General features: G+C 40.3%; 1 protein-coding gene across 4 annotated transcripts in view; it reads left to right on the forward strand.

Annotated features, from left to right (window-relative positions):
* The window catches only part of CACNA2D3 (calcium voltage-gated channel auxiliary subunit alpha2delta 3), a 1,023,339-nt gene that overhangs the window by 666,801 nt on the left and 332,498 nt on the right, over nt 1-24,040 (forward strand). The window lies entirely within an intron of this gene.

Consider the following 24,040-nt stretch of genomic DNA (forward strand, 5'->3'; position numbering starts at 1 on the left):
TCACAAGAAGAAGGTCTGCTCTAGGACAGGAAGCAATATTTAAGCCCCAATAAGAATATGACCATTTAGAAGAATAACTCATTCTCAATCCTCCCCCCTCAACTCACCTCCTACCCCTCTGCTGGGAACAGGCCATTTGTAGGGACTTTGAAATCAGTATTTCATTTCTAGATTACACCAGCAGTGTTGTTTCACTCCCCATCTTTCCCAACCCCTACCACACACACTCACACTCCAGAAATTTGACAAAACTCCCTCCTTTTTCCATTTGAAAGCCATAACTAGGTCATTAGGAGAAGTTTCTGAAAAGATTTTAGCCAGGCTTTATTACCAATCAGCCTTAATTACTGGCTGGGGGTTGCGGGGTAAGGTGCCTTTCAGGAAGCAGTAAGGACATAACAATAATGAGTGCCTATGTACAGTACTGTCCCCAGACACCACCAATGCCTGTCAAAGACATTGGAAACATCCAAGGAAAAGGCCGTATGTGCATAAGGAGAAACATTCAGGGTCCTGCTGGGGCTACAGAACATGGCACACCATCTGTACTCAATGGCACTGAAGAAACTGACTGTGTTTGGACCTCTCTTTTGGAGCAGATGGGTTCATTAAATTTAATAGCCTCCAGGGCCTTCAGAAACAGTGTTAAAACATGTGGAACATGCTGAGACACTTCACTTCTCACCCTGCACTCATTAGGGCTCTGGCGAGGCTGCGGGGCTCAACTCCCGCCCAAACATGTGACTGGGGTGATGATTGGTGCTCTTAAAGTAGAAAGCTACGAGAGGGAGCAGGACAAGGGCTTGAGGTGATGGGTCACCCCTTGGCAAGGAACATCCTCTTCCATTGGCTTCCAAATTACATGACATCAGAGATCGCTATCTGAGGTCATACAGTTGTTTGGTAAGTAGGATTCTAGAACAGACAGGCCATCAGCATGACTAGAAAAGTGATGGGCCACTGTTCCTTAAAGGACAACCAAACACCCACTCAAAGCACCATAAACTTAAAGCAGAATGGACTTTAGAGGCATCTAGTCTGACTCCTTTACTCTACAGATGGAGAAACAGATCAAAGAAGAGAAGTTGACTTGTCCAAAGTCATACATATAAATGACATTTAAATGGCAGAGTGGGATTAGAATTCAGGTTCTGTGATTCTAAGCTCAGCACTCTTTGTTTTGGGGCATGTTTTCTCTCAAAATTCAATTCATAAACCAATTCCTGTATACCACACACTGAACAGAGACAAAAACAAAATAGTCCCTGCCCTCAAGGAGTTTACATTCTCTTGGGAGCTAGAACATACACATATGTAGATAAATATATAGCAATTTGAGAGGGAAAAGAGTTCAGAGTTCTAACAGGGGCAGAGGAAAGTTTACATGGTGGAGGTGGCTTCTGTGGAGGATCTTGAAGGAAAATAAAGATTCTGAGAAGTAGAGGAGTGCATTTGAGGCATGAGCTAAGCATTATGAAAATATTGAAGGCTGGAGAAAGGACATTAAGATTTGAAAAAGGACAGTAGTCCAGTGTTAATAGAGGGAATGATATAAAAGAAGCCTTTAAATTCATTTGGGAGCTAGATTTAAGGAAAGCCTTAAATGTCGAAATGGTGAGTGCCTTAGGAAGATTATTTGAACCATCTTTTGTAGGATGAGTTTTAGAGATGGAGAGTCAAACTATTTAGGAAGATCTTATATTAGTACAAGTGAGAGATAATGAAGGCCTGGAATTGGGTGGTGGCCACCATGTATACAAGTAGAAAAATGTGTGTGTGTGGAGGGGAAGAACAAGGAGGAGGTGTAAAATCAATAAGATATCAATTGATTGACTTTGGGGGGAGGGATATAGAAAGGGAAAAGGCAGAGTGAATCCCAAGTTATGACCTTTGGTTCCTTAGAGGCTGGGAGTGCCCTAAAAAAAAAAAGGGAAGTGAGGGGGAGGGTTTAACATGTAAGTTGACTTCTATCTTAAATGGCTTAAACATTTGGAGTTTGACGTGACTGTATGAACACATATGTACAATATAAAAATCAAAGGATTTTTAAAAATTCTATTTGTCATTTTTTATACATTCACCTGTTCTCCACTCCCTTCCTGTAATCAATTAAGAAAAATGTGTACTTAAACTCTGACTTGCTGTGGTCCTTCTCCCAAGGTACAGTCCTTGTCTAGGATCCTTCGTATTTTTCAGAGATGTCCCCTAGATTCTTATATGTGCTACACATGACTGACATGCTGCCCTTAGCCAAACCTTATCCTAACCAACATGTACCATCCATGGGGATTGTGTGCCCAGATTTGTAACACCCATCCACTAAGTGGCATGCACACAAAAGTTGACACCTAGCAACTGTTTGCTTGGCATTAGGAAGGTTGATACAGGGATGGAAATCCATCAGATGAAAAATACATCAGAATCAGAAGTAGGCTGGAATCAGAAAAGTAAAGATTAGAATTGTTAAGGTATTGACAACTAGGACTTTTGAAGAAATTTATGCACAGGGGTAAGAAGAGAATGGATGCTTCTTCGGGGGGTATGAAGGAATAGTGAAGAATGGAGCTGGGCAGAGTCAAAAAGATGAGCTAAGTTTGGAAATACCAAGGAAGCCATTTAATTCAGGGAACTCAGTGTCATTAAAGTGATGACAGTTTGCCATACTCAACACATGCATCACAAGTTGTCTCTTCTTTTTAAAACATTGGTTAACCAGCCACAAATCATCCCATATTCTCTGATCTTCCAGCTCACCTGAGCCATACTTGCCCAGAATGCAGCTATAGTATCCCCCTTGTTTTCTTTCAACAGATTAGGGGAAGTGTTCTGCCACAACCATGCTACTCTTTTTCTTGGGCTTTGCAGATCATACAAGGGACTGAGATTCATGGACATGGTGACACTAAGAATGACTTATATTGTGAAGAACCTCTGGGTTGTCATAGAAGTGAACCTGAGTCAAAATTTTATCTACTTCCAAGATCAAACTTAGTCCATTGAAGCTCATAATTTAGGGTTGTGGACAATGGGCTTTGCTTTGGTAAGATACTTCAATGTTTCACCTTGTTCAGCAAAAATTAGACACATTCCTCTCATTTCCAAAATGAAGAATGACTTAAATAAGTCTGGATAGCAGCCTATGGTTTGATATCCATTTGTAGATTATTTTCTCTAGATTAACAGTCATAGATTGACATTCCTTTGTCCTTTTGTATGGAGTTTGATGATGTTAGGCTATTGTGGAGAATACTGCTCAAATAATCAAAGAATCATAAGGGAACTTAGAGGCCCTGTAGCTCAACCTACACATGTGCAAGAATCAATACTATATCATATTCAGCATTGTGTCCATCAGCCGGGAAGATCCCCTCCCCCTCACCACAAGTGGTTCATTCCTCTTTTGGACTCCACTTCTTTTTAGGAATTTTTTTTCCTTTTATGAAGCCTATTTCTTGACATTTCCTCCCAATATTCCTACTTCTGTTCTCTTTTGGATGGAACAACTCTTCATATACTTGAAGCCAGCTGTCATGAAATTCAAGGTCTGCTCTGCTGGCAACAGATAACTAACATACAGGTACAGGACTTTATTAACCTTAGAACACTATGAAAATGCCATCTACTGTTCTTAGCTATTGCATTGTAAGTTGTAGTGCTTCCCTGGACAAATGTTCGCCAATCCTCCATTCGATCTTCACGTGACATAATTTCCTTACTATTAAACAGCCTGTGTGTACTCCCTGGACACTTTTCAGTTTGTATATGACTTTCCCAAAATCTAGCACTCAAAGTTAGTTGCAACCTCTCAGACTACAATGAGATTGTCACCCTAGTACAACATTTTTATTAACACTCACTTTCTTTTTGCACTTTTTTAGACTCTTGGTTGATGTTGACCTTGAGAGAAATGAATACTGATACGAATAGCCAATGATTTGGGGAGATCCAAAGTTCCTCCTTTTTCTGTTGTCTTCATTTCAAAAACTCAGTCTCTGAAGGCTTAACTTTCTCTCTGTCAGACCCCACCCAACCTTACAAGGAATCTCTCTCTAATCTAAGGTGAATTCCAATCCATCCAGCTTGGGTGGGGGTGGATCCTTTTGTCTAGATCGCCCACGGCTAAGAGTGGTCTGAGTCTAGGGATAGCCTCCAGGTCCAAGAGTAACCTGCTATCCCTCTCAGCTTCCTTTTCTTTGTAAAGTCCACCTCTCCTTAACTGTGAATCAATCACAGTTGGTTACCTTCTGCTAGAACACCACTTATCCAAGGGCATATAAACCTCAAGAAGTGGCCATGCTTCCTCTTTGATCTTCAAGAAAACAATGAACTTTTTTTTGTTGATCATTTGTTGGCCATGATTTGATAAAATTGATTATAATTTACCCCAAAACTTTGTCTCACAGAATTATTTTTATTCACTACAACCTAAAGTCCACTTTTTTTCATAATCTTTTTTTCATAAAAACAAAATATCATAAGACACTGTTACATGTTTTGCCAAAAAAATCTAGGTAATTTGCATACATAGGCTTTCTGTGATCAATATTACATAGTAACGCTGCCAAAAAAAGGCCTAACATTTGTATAGGGAATAAAGACTGGGCCTGTCATTTCCTTGCTATATGGAATTCCAGGTGAGGAAATTCCCTCTTTACAGTACTGTTTCTCATTTTCTCTTCTATTTATTTTCTTATTTGCCCAAGTCACTGAGAGATTGGCCCGGGGTCAAACAGCCAGGATGTATCTGAAGTGAGATTCAAACCCAGGACTCTTTGACTTTGAAGCTACCTATGTAACTACTATATTATACTGGCTCTTTGTATAGCATTCTGTATTCCTATGGAAGTCATACTGGTTCTTTATAATCCTTGCTTTCTTTTCAAGTTGTTGGTCAACACTCCCTTTAATAATACACCCTAGAAGTTTGGCAGAATTTGATGTCAAGGTCACTGGTCTATGTTTTTAGATGCCTTATTTTTCTATTTTTGGAAAATTATGACCTTTATTCTCCAATCCTATAGTATTTTCCTGCTCACCACAAACTTTCAAATATCCACAAATATGCCTCAGCAATTAAAGCCTCCAGTTCTCTTAGTACCTAAAAATGGGGGTCAGCTGGGCTACATCACTTTGATATTTCAAGAGCAGTTAGGTACCTTCTTTCCCTCTCCTTATGTATCTTGGTTATCAATTCTCTGAGAGTTATTTTCATTCTCTCCAGTCTAGCCCAAAGATCATGAAGAATTTGCAACAACTTAGACTTGCCAGTAAGGTTCTGTAGATTAATTATGGAGAACCATTCTGGGTTTGATATTTTCCTTTTCTCCCTTCAAATTTCTCTACCAAAAGATCCTTTCTTTTATGTCTTTCAACACCTGCTTGCTGAAGATATGGGCAATTTGAGGCATTTTCCAGTCCTCACCTTCCAGAGATCTGCACTCTCATTAGATGTGTGGACAAAGCCCAATGCTCAGTGCCAAGCTTGCTCAGAATGGTCTATTGTCATCCTAACAAAGAAATGGAAATCACAGGCAGCGGTTGACTCAACAGAAAGAGAATGTGTTTCAAAATTGATTCTCATTTTTTCTCTTCAGAAATTCTGGACAAATAACTACCTCCCCCCAATTTTTAAAGCTGATGGAAATAGCTATTAAATACTGTTGTGGTTGATTTCTCTTTTAAAATGATAAAATTGAATCCTGAAACTGATGCCTGGCAGGAAAACTTATTGTGTGACATGTACTTCTCAGAGATCATTTTCAGGTAGCATTTATTTTCACATAAAAGATTCTTTATGATTATAATCAGGAAGATGGTGAATTTCTTGAATATAATTATCTCATAATTTGATTCCTTGTGTTTCTCACATGGCAAAATCACATCTGCCCTGACCACTATTTCCCAATTCCTCTAGTGGCTTAAATCCATCCATTAGACTTATACTGCTCACTGCCCAACCAAGCTTGGAATTTTTAGCAATGTTAACCTCTATTGGACTACAATAAAATCCCAAAAACATTTTATTAAGCTTCTACTATGTCCTAGATATTGAAAATATAAAGCCAAAATGAAGACAAGTCCTGCCCTCAAGAAGCTTATATTCAACTGGCTGGATACAGCATGTAAAACTTTTAAGAATATAAAAGATGATGTGGGGAGAGAGAAGCAAACACAAACAGCTGAGAAAATCTGAGAAGGCTTATTGTAGGTGGTGTGGCAAGTTGGGAAGAATTTATAAAATGGTTATCACTTCAGGTATATCACTCACAACTAGAAGAGTACGAAGTCGACTTTGGTTCTCACTCTGTGCGCCTTCTCTGTGCATGAATCAAAGGCAATATTCAAACATTTGAATGGATCTCTGATCTCATTGATAGGAGTGTTTACTCCATGATGCAGATCATAGCCCATCCATGCCTGTGCAGTTAACTTCCCATGTCCTCCTATAAGGATATCACAGGTTTCTGATCCAGTAGGCTACAAGCCTTTGACATCAAGAGGCCAGCTAGGCCATCTTCTCTTTTTGCTTCATCCTACTCTGGTTCCATTTTTCCCTCCTACTTTTTCCTGATGGTATCTTCTGTTCTGGATTGGAGTAGTGCAAATGGGGGAGGGTATTTCTGCCTACTCACATGCTCTGTAATACAGCTTTCCTTTTTAGATATGGTTGTTCCAAGACATGCAGGCATATAATGCCAGATGAGAATACCAGATCCTTAACGTCAGAAAGCACTTTTTGGCCTTTCTTTATATCCCTAACACTAATTAAAGTGCATATACTTAATAAATTCCCTTTGATTTCATTTCACTTGAAAAAAATGTTACCTGTGATGTCAGTGGGATCAGGTATACATACAGTAGAGTTCCCCCAGAGCTATACCCATTCACACCTGCCTCATGGCCTTGTTTTCTGAGCTTTATAAAGAACAGTGGGCTGCCATGGGAGAAATTTGTTAATTAATTGACCTGGTGAAGGTCTAAGGTGTAATTTGGCCACCAGTGGCACTGCCCAAGATTGCCAATCTAATGGTTTCATCAAAGGCAGTTATGGGAGTGTGTATAGGATTTTCACCATTCTGCTACCCCCTTTCTGCACAACAGAAGGCGCTCAAACTCCACAGAAGCAACCTACTACCAGCCCCTTCTCCTAGCAGAGATGGAATATGGACCCACTGTAAAACATCAACTTTATGATGCATCATTGGCATCTGATCCCTTCAATGTCTACAGCTGGCTCTAGGTTCTACACAGGTCTGGAGAATGACTGGGACTATGCTACAGTTTCCTCAAATAGAAAACCCCCTTCATCTCTGATCTGGGCCCAATTTAATACTTTTGGAAATCTCTCTTTTTTTAAACCACCCCTCATTCATCAGACCTGCAAAGAAATTTCGTGACAGTAATATGGCAAACAGATGCCATAGAACTTACTGCCATAACTTCTCTTCTGCCACACCTCTATCTAGCCAGTAGCTGGAGTAAAGGACACTTTACAAAGACATTCTCAAGGACTCTCTGCAGAACTTTGGAGTTGATTGTGAGACATGGGAGACACTGGCAAAGGACTGCCAAGCATGGCATGCCCACATCAAAGAAAGTATTGTGCTCTATGAGCAAAGCAGAATTGCAGTAGCTCAAAAGCCATGAAATGTGCCAGTTTAGATAGAGACATCTCAACTCCAGATGTTCATATGGACTATTTGTGCCCAACCTGTGGTAGAGTCTTCTAAGCTCCTATTGATCTTAGCCGCAGTGTCATATACTGTACCTTGACCCTAACATAGTGATGTCATTTTGGTCCTCTTAGAGCACAAAGGACAATAACCAAATGAAGCTGGGGAAAGGATTTGGAATGTTAAAGAGCCCACAAAGACTTCTTCTATCAGTCAACAAGCTGGTGGCAGTTAGGTTGAACACTCAACAAATCTAAAATTGGACTTTTTTACCTTTCCTTCAAAATCTCCCCCTCTTCCTAACTTCCTTGTCACTGCTGAGGGTACCATCATCCTCCCCGCCATCTAAGCTCACAACCTTGGTGTCAATTTTGACCCCTCACTCTCTCTTACCCCCATATCCAAACTGTTGCCAATCCCATAGATTTTACCTTTTTGATATCTCTGGTATATGCCCCCTTCTCTCCTCTGACACAGCCAGCCTAATGGGCATCATCTCATCCCTGGACTACTGTAATCCATGCCTGCTAGTTGGTGCGCTGGCCACATCTTCCTTCTTCTAGTCCATCCTGTACTTAGCTGGTTCTCTACTCCTTCCAAGATCAAATAGAAAATCCTCTGTTTGGCTTTCAAAGCCATTCATTACCTGGCTGCTTCCTGCATTTCCTGTATCCTCATACCTTACTCCTTCCATGTACCCAGAAATCCAGTGACATGGGCTTCCTTGCTTCTCCTCCCTCATGAGTCAAGTCAAAGCAATAAGCATCCATTAAGTACTGCATCCATTAAGTGCTTACTATGTACCAGGCACTGTAACTGGGCTGTCTCCCACACAGGGAATTCTCTCCCTCCTCGTCTCTTCCTCATGGCTTCCCTGGCTTCCTTCAAGACTTTAGCCACACTGCTGCCTTCTGCAAGAAGCCCTTCCTACTCCTCCCTTAATGCTAATGCTTTCCCTCTGATAGTATCTCCTGAATGTATTACCTTCTGATATTACCCTAACTGTAGCTTGTTTGTATTATAGTTGTTTGCATATTCTCCCTGCCCCCTGCATTAGACGGTGAGCTTCTTGGGGGAACCATGTTTTTAATAATAATGATTATAATAATAATAATAATAGCTTTTATATAGCATATTGTAACAGGCACTGTGATATGGCCTTTATAAATATTATCTCATTTTACTTTCATATCAACCTTGTCAAGTAGTGGCTGCTGTTGTCCCCATTTTACAGTTGAGGAAACTAAGGAAAATAGAGGTGAAGCTACTTGCCTCAAGGGTCACATCAGAAAGTAAGTGTCTGAGACTGGATTTGGACTCCAATCTTCCTATCTCCGGTCCTATCCACTGTGCCACCCAGTTGCCCTGAAGAGATCGTTAAATGACTAGTAAAGGAGAACAAGAAAGGAGGGCCCAAGACAGAACTCTAGGAACATTTACCATCAGTGGCTTTCACCTGGACAAAGAGGAAAAGCAGGAGAGAAAAGTGTCTGGAAAACTTAGAGAAGAGAGTATCCAGGAGAAGAGGTTGATCCATAGTGTCAAAGACTGCAGAGAACTCAAGAATGATGCGGAATGAGGGGAAAAAACCCAACACATTTGATTTGACAGTTAAGAGATCATTGGAAACTCTGGAAAGAGCAGTTCGGGTTGAATGATGAGGCCAGAATCCATAATGTAGAGAGTTCAGAGAGTAAGAGGAAAGGAAGTAAAGGCAACCATTGTAGGCAGCCTTCTCAAGGAGTTTAGCTACAAAAGTGAGGAAAGAAATGGGATGGTAGCTAGCAAGAATGCATTGATCAAGGGAGGGTTTTTTGAGGATGCCAGAGAAAGGAGGGTATTTCTATGCAGTAGGGAAGCTTGTCCAGTGTTATCCAGGTCTAGACTTAGTTGTCTTAGCTCTTTCTGCTTGGTTGCAGTATAGCACCTTTCTGTTCCAGCCACTTGAAAGGAAACCCCAAGATGAACTAGAGATACTGTTTCTTTTTCTACCTAAATCTCATGAAATCCTGAAGGAATTTTCTTCAAGGCCAAAGAATGAAATCTGATGACCCTAGCATATGAATGCAAGGACACCTTCTCTAGCTACCAGGGACTTGCTCATCACTTATCGCAGTAATTTCTGAGAAGTTTTGGAAATGGCTGCCACTTATAATAACAATAATGACAACTATTACAATAATACATGGGCTCTTGTTTCAGGGAGAAATTCAGAATCATTAAAGCAGGTTTTAACCTACCAGAGGGCAGCACAGCTCACTCTCCCCCCTTCAATTCTAGGTCCACACAAGTATAATAGCAAAAATTTAATAACAAAAGCAATGTGTGGCAACTTTGGGAGTATAGGTTCTGTTCTGTTCCATGGGTCAAATGGAAACGTTGCTTATAGTGATTTGCTGGCTTAGATTTATGGATGAAGTGTGGAATGTGATTTGTGGGGTAGAGTGTCATCATAATTGAGGTATAGGCCTAAGAAACTTGATATAGGGAGAGCCGGGAAAAAGATTTAGGCCTATGGAGACTCAATTGTGTTCTCACAAAATTCTCCGTCAAAATGTAAATGTTATCTGCTTTTAATTATCTTACTTATTCACCCTCAAGTTAATTACCCTAGGCTAGCCTCAAAGGAACAGTTCCCAGGAAGGCTGAAAGCATGATATAATGGAATTCGGTTTTTAAGGATATGCTCAACAATTGTTAATGAATTAGATTTTCAATAAATCTCCACAGACAGAGCATGCAAGAAATTAGAGAAAATATTACATGGCAGTGGGGGTGGGGTGGTACAGATGTTAGGCATCATAGAACTTTAGAATTTTTTTTTAAGTTTACTTTTCTGTGCTATGTAGAAACATCATATTTATAAGTAAGAAAGATTGGCTACAAGTAATAAATTTGATGGTGTTTCTCAACCAACTTTCATGACCTCTCTGCTATCTTTGAAACTGCTGGTCACTCTCTTTTCCTGGATACTATCTCCTCTCTGGGATTTTACTCTAGGCTGTCTTCATTCTCTTCCTACTAATGACCACTCCTTCTCAGTCACTTTTGCTAGTCCATTACCCATGTCATGCCCACTGATTGCAGATGTTTCATCAACTCTATCAAGTCAATGATGATGACTCCTAAATCTATAGAACCATCGTCATTCTGTATTCTGTCCTCTGAGCTTCACTCTCACATCACCTTTTGGACATTTCACACTAGAAGTTCCAAAGATATCTCAAACATGTCCAAAATAGAAGGCATTATCCCCCAAAGAGTTCAAGTAAAAAGGGAAAAGATTCTTCTGTTAATATATATGTATATGTATATGTATATGTATATGTATATGTATATGTATATGTATATGTATATGTATATGTATATGTATATGTATATGTATATGTATATGTATATATGCATATGTATATGTATGTATATGTATGTATATGTATATGTATGTGTGTGTGTATATATAGCCATGTAAAACATTTTCATCTTGGTCACTTTGTACAAGACAACTTGAATAAAAGAAAAAGAAAATAGCATGCTTCAGTCTGTATTCAATTAATATTGGTTCTTTCTCTTGAGGCAGATAGTATGACTCATCATTAGTCCTTTGGGATTTTCTTGGATCATTGTATTGCTGAGAACAGCTAAGTCATTCACAATTCTTCATCGCATAATATTGCTGTTACTGTATACAATGTTCTCCTGGTTCTGTTCCCTTCACTATGTCTCAATCCATGTAAGTCTTTCCAGGGTTTTCTGAAGTCAGCCTGTCCATCATTTCTTATAGCACAATAATATTCCATTACAATCATATACCACAGCTTGTTTATCCATCCCCAATTGATGGGCATCACTTTGATATCCTGTTCTTAGCCACCATAAAAAGAGCTGCTATAAATATTGTTTTTACAAACAAGTCCTTTTCTTTCTTTTTTGGGGATATCTCTGGGATATAGACCTAGCAGTGGTGTTGCTGGATCAGAGGGTATGCACAGTTTTATAGCCTTTTGGACATAGTTCCAAATTGCTCTCCCAAATGGTTGGATCAGTTCACAACTCCACCAAGAATGCATTAGTGTGTCAGTTTTCTCACATCCCCTCCAACATCCAACATTTTCCTTTTTTATCGTGTTGGCCGATCTGATTGGTGTGAGGTGGTGCCTCAGAGTTGTTTTAATTTGCATTTCTCTAATCAATAGTGATTTAGAGCATTGTTTTTTTTAATATGCTTTGATTTCTTTGTCTGAAAAGTACCTATTCATATCCTTTGACCATTTATCAATTAGGGAATGATTTGTATTTTTATAAATTTGACTCAGTTCTCTATACATTTGAGAAGTGAGACCTTTATCAGAGATACTTGTTGCAAAATTTCCCCAGTTTTCTGCTTTCCTTTTAACTTCAATTACATTGGTTTTGTTTGTGCAAAAACTTTCTAATTTTATGTAACCAAAATTATCTATTTTGTATTTTGTAATGTTCTCTGTATCTTCCTTGTTCCTAAATTCTGCCCTTAGCTATATGTCTGTCAGATAAACTATTCCATGCTCTTTTAATTTGCTTATGGCATCACCTTTATGTGTAAACCATGTACTTATTTTGACCTTATCTTGGTGTATGGTGAGATGTTGGTCTATAACTAGCTTCTGCCATTCTATTTGCCAGTTTTCCCCACAGTTTCTGTCAAATAATGAGGTTTTGTTCCAAAACCTTGGATCTTTGGGTTTGTCATATACTTGTTTACTGTGGTCATTTACTATAATATAATTGAAAATATCTATAGGAACTCTTTTTGTGGTCTCAAAGAATTGGAAATTGAGGGAATGCCCATCAGTTGGGGAATGACTAAACAAGCGATGGCATATGGCTGTGATAGAATGCTATTCTGCTGGATACATAAGTGTATACACACACACACACACACACACACACACACACACACATATATATATATATATATATATATATGTTTCTGTCTGTTTTACACATGTGTAAATATTTGTGTAGATGTACAGTTGTAGTTTCTCCATCAAAATATAAATTCTTTCAGAGTAATGATTACTTATTTGATCATTTGTGTTCCTAGCACCTAACACAATGTTTCATATAGTAGTGTATCAGAAGGGTAAATGCTTATTGCCTGTTTTGTTTATTTGTATTTGTGGCCCATTACGGCAAGATATTACAGACCAGAAGTAGCAGGTGGTGGATAGAGAGCTGGGCTTGGTTTCAAAAAGATCTAAGTTCATATCCAGTCTTTCACATGTACTGGCTATGCGAGAATGTGTAAGTCACATAATCTCAGTGGGTTCTCAGTTTCCCAGCTCTCTCTTTCTTTATGCTTCCTAAGACTGCAAACTGTATACAAGTAACTCAGAGGGGGGTGCTTCTCAGAAGTAGTTCCCTAGAACAATTCACAGTAATTACAGTTTCTCTCTCTGTGTGTCTCTGCATGTCTCCTTCTCTATCTTTGTCTCTCTGAATCTGTCTCTGTCTGTCTCTCTGTCTCTCTCTCTCTCTCTCTCTCTCTCTCTCTCTCTCTCTCTCTCTCATCCATCACCTATCATCTATTTTCCCATCTCTTAATAAATGCTTGTTGATTGAATTATCTATCTATATCTATCTCTCTAATCCCCTATCATCAGTCTGAAACTAAACTAGACTGCATTGAAATATATGTTTTTCCCCTCAAGCTTTTATCTAATTTCTTAAAGTTAGAAATAGCTTTTACTGAGAAAAATAGTGACTTGTAAAAATGTGGTCAACTATCTCAATTAATGAGTGCAGCAGCATATTGGTAAAAAGAAAACCTTAATGTTAATTCTCAAGTCACTATTATACAGATTTTTCATGTAAACATTATTACAAGTGGGAAATAACTTTGAAAAGAAGTTGGTTGCTGTGAAGAGTCAGTTTCAAAATGGAACCCATTTTACTAACAGTAACGTTTGAGAAAGAGAGTAAACAACATATCCTCCCAAAATCATCTACAATATTCTTTATACCCAAGGAGAGCACCATAGATGCCATCTGGCTATGGACATTCTTTCTGATTCCATGAAATTTAGAGAATTGACTTGCATAGCATCCACCCCATTGGAGGGTAAAAATCATATATGGTAATGTCCTATGGCATCAGGGACTTTTTTTTTCTTATCTTTAGTTGGATTGTCCCCTCTGGGATCCAACTAACCAAAGAGTATTTTTCTGTGCCTCCTATGTCAGGTTTTATGTAGGGTATTTTATTTATTTGCTATTTAATTTTTGGTGAGGCAATTGGGGTTAATGACTTGCCCAGGGTCACATAGCTAGTAAGTGTCAAGTGTCTGATCTGAGACCAAATATGAACTCAGATCCTCCTGACTCCAGGGTCGGTGCTCTATCCACTGTACCACCTAGCCACCCTGCTAGGTGGGGTATTTTAAAGAGATGTGTGGTCAGTTTGTACAGGTTGGGGAGAGCCCATTGTTAAAATTTTAGAGTGTGCATTTCCACCTCTGAAATGGACAAACACTAGTACTGAGGGCTTGGTTTATTGTTTTGAGGATTGGCCAGCCTAAAGAAAGTGATGGAGGAAATGTGAATTATGCAGATTCAACTTTAAAGTGTTTCGTGTGTGTGTGTGTGTGTGTGTGTGTGTGTGTGTGTGTGTGGCTAAATTTTGTTGTCTGATGATGACTTTTGTAGTCAGAGAGGGGGTAAATAAATGGGATAACAAGGTGCAGTAAAACTGAATTTGGAGGCAAAGGGACTGCTACTTACTCCCTGTGTGATCTTAGGTCAAGCAGTTGACCCCTCTGAGCTCTAGTCTTCGCTTCTGTAAAGGAAGATGGCTGGAGAAGATGACTTCTGGAGCCCCTTCAAGTTCTAGATCTGATCCTTGACCATGTTCTCTGATGTTCCTTCATGCTCTCAAGTTACCATTTCAAATGGTTTATTGAGGGGCAGCTAGCTAGTTAGAGTACTGGGCCCGAAGTCAGTAAAAATCATCTTCATGAATTCAAATCTGGCCTTAGTATGATCCTGGGTAAGTCACTTTACCCTGTGTGCCTCAGTTTCCTTATCTGCAAAATGAGCTGAAGAAGGAAATGGCAAACTATTCCAATTTCTTTCCCAAGACAACCCCAAATGGGGTCAGGAAGAATTAGACATGACTGAAATGACCAAATAATAAGTGATTTCATTTAGGGTTGTTTCACAGAATGGACAGAACTGCCTAGAAAACCAGAGCCTTTTTTGTGCACATTAATAACAGTAGAAACCCAGACCCAAGAGTGGAAGGATTGGGCTGGTTATTAGAAGCAATAACAAAAATACATTTCATCTGGAAGAACTACAAATAACCACTTTAACAGTTCTTTAGTCCATTATCAGAAAACTAGAAGGGTGATTAGGACCCTTATTCCCTGTGACTTCCTGGGGTCTCAGGCAATAGCTGCTATGTCTTGTATGGTCATCTTTTTGAAAGGATCATGTAGAAAAGCCACTCATAGCATTTGTCATTAGGTTGTGTGCCTTCTGTCTTTTCTGTTCTCACCTTTTGTCTTCCAGCAGAAGAGTACCCACTCCTTGGGCCTCTCTCTGCTTGGCTCGAAAGTCCTTTGCCAATCAGCCAGCTCTTCTTCTCTTGAGAATGCATCATTATGCAAAAGTCCATGGAAGCTATTTCTCATCACTTTCTCATCAGTCTCCACGACTGCCTCATTTAGAAACAATTAAAGTAAGAAGTAATTAAAATGGTGCTGTCCTGAAGGACATTTGTATTGCAGAATGTAGGTATTAGCTAGAAAGGAAGGGTGGTGGTAGTGGAGGGACATAGAGAAATGACATTGAAAGGTAGAAATATGAGAGGGCCCCTCAGCCTCAGTAATGGTGCCAATTACTACTGAAACTACCTAATATGTGCTGAAAGGTCTCATTGAACTTTGATAAAGTCGCAAGAGTCAGCATGCTTCAATGGATGGAAGTCTAGACGTGGAGTCAGCTAAGACCTGGGTTTAAATACCACCTCTGCCATTTACTTGCCTTGTGACCATAAACAAGCCCACTTACCTCTCTGAACCTTCATTTCCTCATCTGTAAAATGGGGATAATGATCCCATTCATTCCTTACAGGGTACTGTAAGGCTCAAAGAAGATAATGCTTGTTCATTTCTTTGCAGATGTCAAGGAGATGTATAAATATTATGAGAATTTGTTTGGAGTGGCAGAAATACTAGCTTCTCCGTGAAAAGACTTCAGCATGCGTGGATTTAGTAGATGGTGTTAAACTTGGTATCAGGAAGTTCTAAGCCAAGTGGCATCCCTCTTTGACAGGGCAGCCATTCAAATACTTTGTTACCACTTTGGCTTCTTATATCCTTCACATCCTAAGAACCCTGCACCTACTTCACCCCCATATCTCTGTTACCTGGTGGTCTCTGCCTACAGCAAGGGAAACAAAGGAAGGGATTCACTTAGATGACTCCACCTCCTAACACTGGGCATTTACGTTGGTTGTCTGCCATAGCTAGAATGTCCCTCATTTCTCACCTTCAAATTCTGGTGTCCTTGGCTTTTTTCAGGACTCAGCTCAAATCCCATTTAATGTTCATAGCTTTTCCTGTTTCTTCTCTTCCCCTTCTCTTTGAGATTTCCTGCTATTTATTCTGTGGGTAGTTCACATGTACACCCTCCCCTAGTTCCTACAAAGTCTTTGATCTTGGGACACTGGCCTTCTGGCTGTTCCTTGGACAAGGTCCTCTATCTGCCTCAGGACCTCTCCACTTCCTTTTATTAGAGGATTCCCTCCCCCCCTCACCCTATGCCTGGAATGCTCTTTCTCCTTCTCCCTGCCTCAGGACCTCTCTGGCTTCCTTTGAATATTAGCTAAAATTCCTTGTTCCGTAGAAAGCTTTTCTCAATCCCTCTTCCTTCCCTCTCTTGAGTATTTCCATTTTATCCTGTGTATGTCTTGTTTATATGTGATTGTTTCATGTTGTCTGTCCCCTATTAGATGGGAGCTCCTTGAGGGCAGGACCTCTCTTTTACTTTTCTTTGTAAGTTCTCCAGTGCTTAGAACAGTGCCTGGCACATAGTAGGTGCTTAGTAAATGTTTATTGACTGACTACATGGTTATGTGCATGGTACCTCCTATATTTAGAGTGTGAGCTGCTTGAGGGCACAGAAACCTTCTGGCCTTTCTTTTTTTGCCTTTCTTTGGACCCCCCCATGCTTAGCACAATCCCTGGTACTTAGAGAATTAAAAAAAAATGCTTCTTGACTGACTTACTGAAATGAGGTGAGTGTCCTTCAGAAAGAAACCAGAGCTTTTTGGAGTTCCGAATCCTTATTGTTATGCCTTTAAATACACTCAGATTTGCATTTGGAATACACTATGCATAAAGGCATTCTGATGGCATTTTCATAACAAATACTTATAATAATAATAATAACTAGCATATAGTGCTTACCATGTGCCAGGCATGTGTGTTAAACACTTCACAATATTTTCTCATTTGATCCTCACAAGAACCCTCAAAGGTAGGTGCTATTATGATCCACATATTACATATGAGGAAATTGAGGCAAACATAGGTTAAGTGACTTGCCCAGGGTCACAAGCTAGTAAGTGTCTGAGGCCAGATTTGAACTCAAGACTTCCTGACTCCAGGCTTAGTGCTCTATCCACTGCACTGTGTAGCTTCACTAAAAACATATCCTATAAACTATTTAACCCTAACTATTGTCATTATGTCAAAATGCAGAATCTACTATGTCTGAAATGTACTGAGCATGGCTTGCCACTTAAGGAAAACCAAGGTCATGTACCAGAGGGCACTCAGGACGTTACTGAGGGCCCAAAGTTTGCTACTGCTGATGCTTTTCAATAGTTTTGACAGATCCAACCAAAACTATGCCACATTTGGGTATCTTCAGGTAATAAAATAATTCTGTATATTATAGATTAAGCAAGCACAGCTCTCCAAGTTACGGGTCATTGGAAAGATCTTAGATTTGTTGAATGGTCAAAGGTTTGGGATCTGCCTCAGATAGTTCCTGTGGTCTGTTTATGCCCATAAACCTTTTGACTGGAAAACAATGATGAAACCCAGTCAGTTGTTATATACATAATTTTGAGGAAGTCTCTTGGCCTCTGCCTCATTTTCCTCTTCTGATTAGTGGAAGTTGAACTAGAAGAGATCTGAGCCGCCTTACACTTTTAAGTCTATGATCCTATGCTTTATCCTTCTCCCTCTTCCCTCAAATGTACTTCCAGGTGACGATATAGTGTAATGGGTAGAAGGCTGGTCTTAGCTTGGGAAGATCTGGGGTCAAAGTCTGACTGACACATGCTTGTTAGTTCTTTCCCCACTCCAATCCAGCCATACAGCTTCCAAAGTTATCATATCACCTCTTTACTCAAGAAACCCCAGTAACTTCTTATTACCTCCAGGACCAAATATAAATTCCTCTGTTATTTAAAACCTGACCCCTTCCTACCTTTGCAATCTTCTCCCACTCTATGTACTCCCCTGCTATGTACTTTATGGCCCAGTCACACTATCTTCCTTACAGCTCCTCACATACATTATGTTTTCACATAATCTCATGACTGAGCTAATTAACATTGGGAGCTATTCCTATTATCTGAAACTCATTTAATTAAGAGGATCCCTGACTCATGGGGCATAGGATTTCCAAGGCAATTCACTTGAGTAATATGGTATTGATAAGACTAGACTCACACTGATTTCCTGTTTGGTAATCTGATTCTCTCAGGTTAAATGACTTCATTAGCCCAAAGATAGCACCTCTTAGAATAGCACTCAGTTGTACCACCCTCTCTTAATTGTCAGCATGTGGTTATAAGATACCAACCATCCAGTAACACGCTCTGTGAGAAACACAATTGATTTGTACCCTGTGTAATTGAAATTCACCTTATTTGAATATCTTCCCATTGGAAAACACTCTAATTCTGGATGTTCATTTCCTTCAGATAAAACCAATAGAAGCCTAAATAAAATTGACCTTCTAGCAGGTCACTTCAATACAGATACCCTGTTATTGTCTATATTTCCATTTCATGCTATTTGTGTTTTCATTCTCTATCCACGTGACTGAGAATCACCACATCTCAGAGGTTGAGCCATATATTCTAACCCACAGCTGACCCTTGTTCCTATCTATAATAGCCTCTGCTCGAAGAAGGTCAATGAGGTCCCCCAGCCTCCCTTTACTTCATTGGGCAAACATTATTAAGAAGATACATTGGGCTCTGAGCTGGAATAGAGGCTGGAGATACAGAGAGAAAGAAGGGAAAACAAACAAAAAACAAAACAAAACGAAACAAAACTGCAAAAGCCACCTATTACCTTCTTGGACAGCTCTAATTGTGAGCAAAGTTGTAGCTGTTTTTCCTGACATCAAGTCTGTCTCTTCCCACTGATTGCTTCATTTCTGCCTCTGGGGCCAAAAAGGATAACCCTGTTTCCTCTTCCAGTTGGTGTCCTTTCAAATACCGGAAGCCAACTATCTCACCCTTCCCCCCACCTCAAGATTTCTCTTTTTGAGGCTGAACACCTCTTTCCCTTACACTATTTTCATGATTTGATCTTCAGTTCCCTGCAGATCCTGCCCTCTGGAAACTCTTAAGCTTTCCAATGTTCTTCTCAATACACAGCGTCCAGAGAACACAACACTCCACATATGGGTTGCTTTTCGCCTGCCCGTAGAAGATAGCCTGTAAATTATTTTGACAACATCCTGAAGAAATGTGTAGGTATATATGTCTGTGTGTATGTGTGTATGTATGTATGTGTGTATGATTATATTCACATACACATGTGGGTATAAATACATGTATCCATAGACACTTAAATCACAAATCTAGAGCTAGAAGGGACTTTAGGAAGCACCCCCTCATTCTACACATGAGGAACTAAAATACATAAAAGTCAAATGATTTGACTAGAGTCACATAGTGAGAGCATGGCTAAGTTGGTATTTGAACCCAGGTCTTCCAAGGCCGGTGTCATATTTAACATCACACAGAACACTACAATCTCCCTGTCTCTCTCTCTCCCTCTCTCTCTCTCTCTCTCTCCTCCCTCTCTCTCTCTCTCTTTCTCTCTCTCTCTCTTACATATATAGAACATTTATAATACATATAGACATATATAGAAAACATATAACACATAGAAACAGAGGCTAAATGTGTGTGCATATGTACTCTTTTGCTAGTCTGATTTCTCCTTTTACCTTAAAACGCCCAAATGGAAACACTATTTTGCTGTCATGCCATCCCTTGGCTTCAGACAGTTTTTCTTCATGAGTCTGGGAAATTGGTCTAATTCATCCCTGAGAGGCTGAGCTTCCCAGTATGTAGAATTACATGCAGTGTGGGAACTGAGTTTCTTCATCTGTTCCTGCCAGTGGATAAGTCCCTGTTGGTGAGGAAAAATGTTGCTTAAGTCTTGCCTACTGTAAAGGTATCCTATCTCTCTGTATTTACTGTGGATACTGTTGTCCTGTTACTTTCCACTTCAGGGAACTGCCAGATGCATAATTCATAGGTTGGGAGCACTCACTTTTGTCTTCCTCACGTTAGAAAATGGAAGTCAAACCAGCTGCTGGAAAACTGAAACCTGCCCCTTGTCAGGCGAAGATGGCAGGCCATCTAGTGAAAATATTCTGCCTCATTTGCAGACAGATTGAGAGGATGGGCTCAATATAAGGAAACAGTGTTCATGTAGTCATGTTCAAATGGTTTTCTCTTTCTGCCTTCTCCCATTTTCTGTTTCATCTGCCACCCTGAAGTGAAAAAGAAGACACAGATAATGGCCAAAGGGCATTGATCCATGGGCAACCAGAAATGTTTTTCCTTTAACTCCATTCCTGAGTTCATCCCTGACCCAAATTCTTTCAAGGGCTGCATGCCATGGCTGCCACGCTGGGGAGAAAGGCCCAGCCCCATCGGGTCTGGCCATGAGCTGTGTAGATGTGGCCAAGCTTGGCTATTTCTTTGACTGTGAAACTTTGGCTCTTTGAATGGAAACTAGATCTTATTTTTTTTCTTTGAATCATTCGTTTGTTGCTCAGTAAGGCATCATTCCACATAAACCATTCATTCCTTGATGCCTGCACATCAAGACTCTTCAGACAAAAGATGAATTTTAGCACCAGCATTTGGAGATGCCAGTTTGAGATGTTGCAACAGGAACAGCATCAGCAGAGCTTCTGTGACCCCAGCTGGGCTGATCAGATGATGGCGGCAAAGGCTGTGATGTCTGGAAAGCACTTAGAGATAATAGTAGGGTTTTGGAGATAGCTTGCAGGAATTGGAGTCAGAAAAATGTGGGTTTGAATCTCGCCTCAAGTCCTTACTTATGTGACCCTAGAGCAGTCATTTAACCTTGTTGAGACTCAGTTTCCTCATCTGTGAAATTGAGGGAGTTGGTTTAGATAATCTCACGGGCCCCTTCTACCTCTTAATATATGGTCCTGTGTTTACAATTTTCTTAAGCATCCAATGCCACTAAAAGTTAATGGAGAATGACACACAAAATAAGCATACAGCAAAATGGAGATATCTGCCCAGTTTGCTACTTCATTCTGGGCATAGAAACAAAGAATTCCTGCCCCCATATTTCTCCCAACCCCATGGTGGTTTTGCTTTTCACCGTCTCACTCTCCACTCTGCTCCCAGTGCAGTGGGAGAAGAGTTAGGGATTTGTGTCTTCTTTGTTTCTTGGTTTTAATTGAAAATCACTGGTTCTCTACCATCCTACCACATGTGAAAGTCAAACCATCCAATGACATATCGTTTTGGCATGCCCACCATCCCATGAGAGGCCAACGGGGCTGTTGTAGGGTTCTCTGATGGTCCTTATGAGACTCTAGGTGGACTGAGGGCTTTGAGATGTCTAGCTTATAGATTGGAAGTTGCCAAAAGGCAGTAAATCTGGCTTGATATCAGTTGAAAAGAATGTTCTAATCATTAAAAAATGGATTCAGAAGTAGGATGCATCACAGGGGTAAGGTTGAATTAGTCTTCATTGGAAGTATTCAAGCAAAGGCTAGGTGACCACTTGTTGATATACTATAAGGAGGATTCCTTTTAGGTAGGGCAGGGATTCAGGCCTCGATTCTTTGAGTTTCTCTTCTTCCCTAAGACTGACCTTGACCTTCCTGACTTCCTTTTGCTCCTGGTTTATATCCACTGGTCTCATGCTTTGTGAGGTTCAAATTAGATAATGTATGAAAGCATCTTGTAAGCCTTAAAACATCATATAAATAATAACAATAATAATAAATACCAACATAGTTAAAATAGTAACAAAATAGTGATGAATAAAAGCTACAATACCCCAGCAGCAATAGCCTCAGTAGTCGTTAGCATATATGGTGATGAGTTACCTATCAGACACCTATCACTCTCTTGGACCCCCTTAACTTTCATCTCTGTTCTTTAGCATCTCCATATCCCCCAGCCTAATAATTACAGGACACTGTGTCACTTTCAGGATCTCCCATTTAAAACCCTCTCCCCCATAAGCAACAACTCCTTTCCCATTGTCTGGCCCATTTCTCCACAGCTCTCTCTTCAGACCTTGCTCTTTTCCATGAAGACCACCTCCATTCTCTGCACCTCTCCCAATTTCCCCAGTGCATTAGCATCTGTCTGGCTAGACTTGATCCCCTTCCTTTCCTGTAATCTATGGCAATCCCAGCCCAGCTCCCCTGATGTCAGCCTAGGGAAAATTGGTAGAAAAGGTGAATTTTGTGGATCTGGACCCCTTCAGCTTTCCACCTCCTCTTTAACTGGACTCTGCCATTTCTCTGGGCTTTTTAGTCATCTTTTTGATTCACTCTCCTTACAGGAAGCTTCAGACCTTTTCACCTCTTCTGTAGTAATCAGCACCTACTCCTTCCATTTAGACAGTTGGCCACACTTTCTACTTTGCAATGAAAACCAAGACTATTCATCATGAGCTCCTCCATTTGCCCTTTCCTCCCTCCCTACTGAAATAGCTCTACCTCTGTATGTGTCATCTCATCCTTTTCTCCAGGATTAGCAAAGGGAATGATTTTCTCTTCTTCCAGGGTTAGAATTTCTCCTGTGCCATTCATCTTACCTCTCTCTACTTGTCCCTCTAAGATCCCCTCTGCCTGTTACATCTGCAGTCTTTCCTCACCTATTGGTTGGTGCCTATAGACAATGGGAGGCAGCTGGGGTACAAGAATGAGAAAGTTGCTCTCGTCCTGCCTCTAACTCTCACTATGGCCACTTACCCTCCTAGGGATTCAGTTTCCTAAATTGGGATGATGGACTACATGGCTTATGAAGCCCTTTCCAGCTTTACTTTTCTGATTCTATGTCATATACAGGTGTTCCCCTCTCTGAAAACAAACAAAAATCTTTCACTTGACTCTGCTGATCCTCCTAGTTACCATTTAGTTTAGCTTCTTTCTTCTTCTGTCAAACACTTCGAATAGTGTTCTATCTATTGGGGTCAAAGAAAGAGGAGTTAATTCCCACCCAGCCATTCACCAGGATACCAAGGACTATGCAGTCTCAGCAACCTGATAGTCTTTGCATGAGTACCTGGACTGCTCACCTCCACTGCTTTCCATTTCATGTAACAACAACGAACAATTCAGCATTACCAGGATTGAGAGGCTGCATAAAAGAATGGCTAAAGACCTGGTCTTCGGTTCAGGGTGAGTGGAGAGGCTTTTGAAAACTTGAGGTTGGTATTCTGGATAAGTAGGAGTCATTGAACACTTATGAGTTAGACCAAAGCCCTGGTTTAAGAAGACTAATCTGGCAAAAATAGAGAAGATGGATTGAGAAGAAGAGATATAAGGTGGCAAGATCAGTCAGAAGGCCACTGGCCTATTGTAGGCAGATAGCTTGGCAAGCAGCTGAGGTATCATGTACAAAATGTTAGAATCATCAGGAAATCTATCCATCAATAAGCACCTCCCATATTCCAGGCAACGTGCTAAATACGAAAATACTAGAGTGAGGCAGTTATTCAAGGAGTTTAATTTCTGATGAGAGAAAATAACACATAGAGGGGAACTGGAGGGGACAAGGAATGGAGTTTTGGTCTAGATAGTTACAGAAATATAGGGCATGAGATTGTCATGCCCATTTCATTCTGGGAGGGATGGAGACTGTGATTTCAGTAGTACTGGGGACTCTCAAATGAGAAAACTCCATCTACCCATGTGGATTGGTATCTTCTCTGCCACTTATAGCCTTAGAGAGTTGTCTGGGTCACTGAAAGATTAAATCTCAAGTTGTTAAAATCCTCTCAGCTGGCTCAGCCAAGCTTCTCCAAAGGCAACTTTCCTCTCTCCTCACCATGAGCCTTTTGCTTCAG

Source organism: Phascolarctos cinereus, unplaced genomic scaffold, assembly GCF_003287225.1.
Source record: "Phascolarctos cinereus isolate Bilbo 61053 unplaced genomic scaffold, phaCin_HiC Scaffold_4;HRSCAF=312, whole genome shotgun sequence".
In the NCBI taxonomy this organism is placed as follows: Eukaryota; Metazoa; Chordata; class Mammalia; order Diprotodontia; family Phascolarctidae; genus Phascolarctos; species Phascolarctos cinereus.